Here is a 2511-nt window from a genome sequence, read left to right on the forward strand (position 1 = left end):
GGTATCTGTTCATTCTAGGAACATGCAGAGCTTCAAACCGATCATTTAGGGTCTTGACGAAGAAGTCTGACCATCTTATAGGTGGTCGTCCACGTGATCTAAACTATGGGTTGGAAAAATTGTATAGGGGTTTAAGGTATTTCTTTTCCAATGCGTTTAGGTAATTCTTTTACAATGGGTTTGATTCTTGTACCATATATGGTCCCCAAAACATTGGCACAAAAGATCGCTGAACATGAAGCTGAGTATGACTTTAAAAAAGCTTCGTGGGGACTATAGATCAGGGAGGTGGGCTACAGGTAGGGACAGACTCCACCGCTCCCCCCCAAAAAAAACCCAACCAATCAAACAAACTCCAAGACATTAGATAGAATCTTGAAAACAACATTCTAAAAACAAGGAGGCTGTATATTATGAACATACATACCAAATATAAGCAGTCACTTTAGAGTCATAACACTTTTTCACACAAAAGTATGAAAACAAAAAATTCGCACCAAGAGAAGAGCAATCTAAATGAGAGAAATGGACTATTTATAGACTTTTGCCTATACAATCTATTCTAAGTGTTTTTATTACAAAGATTGAATTATATAGTATTCAATTGGTCTATCAATAAGATATGGCAATTACACACTTGTTACAGCAGATAGACTATAAAATATTTTATCTGACAAAATATATAATGCAAACACAAAGAATGATGATTAATCAATAATTGTTATAAACCTCAATCTCCCTTTCTGAACGCTAGGTAGAAGTTTAATAAAATTAGAGAACAGGAAATAGAAAAAAAAATCAAGAAATTCAGTCTTTTATTTATTTATTTATCTATTTATTTTTTCATGAACTGCTTCTATTTATTGGTTTTTAAGCATTAAAAGGTAAAAGGTAAAGGCCCTCCCGTTGATCGTCGATTTGCTCGAGCGGGCCCAGTAACGTCTCCATTGGAGACTTTGTTGTTACTGTGTTTGGCATATCGAATACTCTCGGTAGCTTGCCGGGCTCTCCGAGAGGGGCGGAGGAATCGAACTCGGGTCGGCCATGTTGGCCGCTTGTAAGGCAAACGCCCTACCCGCTGTTAAGCATTAGGTATAATAAAATGGGACATAGACTAAAGAACAGCAATTTGCAAAGAATCAAGAGACCAGTTGACAACTGTACAATTTTCATGCCTTGAAAATTGCAAATAAAAATCTAATCTCATTTTAATCATAACATTGCTTCATTTCTTTGCAATTAGATTGAAATTTCAGAGCTAAAATTTTCTAATTGCTTTCAGATATTCCCAGTAATAATGTCTGTTTTTCGGTAAGAAAAACCTGTTATTCAACCTGCGTAGGCTTGGGGAGGGATCCCTTTGACCCCTAAGCCAGTTACCTTAAAAATTCCACCAGCTTCCGGTTGTTTCACAAGGTCCTCAGCGGCCATTTCATCTCTGGTTGTGGTCACATACAATTCGGAGTAATCCTTCCCTCCAAAGCAGCATGCCATTGTTTCATCAACAGGCCACTTCACAGTTTGCAGTCTTTGCCCTGTTTCAGGATTTAAATGAAAAACTCTTCCTTCACTGTAACAGGCCACTCACAGCTTCCCCTCAATATCAATGCACATCCCATCTGGAATTTGTTCTTCTTGTCCATCATATACATGCTTCTGCGGTAGGTAATCTCTTTGAACTGCAGGTCATAGTCAAAGACATCCACAGAGTAGGACAGGCTATGGATGTAGTAGAAGTTCTTGTGGTTCAGGTACAAGTCCAAGCCATTGGATATAGCCACCTGGTCAGAGTACTTTTCTTATATGGTGGTCAGGAAAAAGGGAATACAGAGACCCATGGTGACATTCCAGAACTGCAGGGGCTGTTTCTTCAGCCATGGTACTAGCAATGGATCTCCCAGTGAGGTCCACCTTCCCATCAATGAATCGATTGTTTTTCTTAACTTTATCTACAGTGGCCAGATTGACCACTGTCTGGTCTTCCAAGTTCAAAGCACAGAACTTCGTACCAATGGTGGCAGCATAACCTCCTGATTCTGCAGGGCCACAGTGTCTGGGGCTTCCACATTCATTCGCTGCACTTGCTTTCTTACCGGATCCCATCTGCAAACCTTTTTTTGAGAAATAGCCAGAAGAAGCAGAGGATTGATTTCTTCCTCCCACACAGGAGATTCCCTGCACCAACACTTCTCCAGCAAAACACATTCAGTCTTAATGGAAGACATGATCATGTAGATCTACAGTCCGTTCCTCCCCAAAGCTACGTACACATCGTTTCTATAATTTAATGTTTATGAATTTTTCCATAGTTAGATTTTTATCAACAGAAACCTACTCAAATATCTTGAAAGCAAACACATTATTTTGTCATAGTACATATGTATATACTGTTTGTTTGTTTTACAAAATCATACTCCTAAATGATTGCAGTGACATAGTCAGGTGGTCTCCAATTTAAATGGCACGCAGCAATCTTTATTAGACTGCAGACTGGGGAATTATTTGTTCTTT

General features: G+C 38.9%; 1 pseudogene; it reads right to left on the reverse strand.

Annotated features, from left to right (window-relative positions):
• Nucleotides 1–1271: 1271 nt before the first annotated feature.
• Nucleotides 1272–2225, reverse strand: LOC130015780 (regucalcin-like; annotated as a pseudogene).
• Between the last annotated feature and the right edge of the window lie 286 nt (nucleotides 2226–2511).

The sequence above is a fragment of the Sorex fumeus genome, unplaced genomic scaffold (genome assembly GCF_029834395.1).
Source record: "Sorex fumeus unplaced genomic scaffold, SorFum_2.1 ptg000131l, whole genome shotgun sequence".
Classification (NCBI taxonomy): Eukaryota; Metazoa; Chordata; class Mammalia; order Eulipotyphla; family Soricidae; genus Sorex; species Sorex fumeus.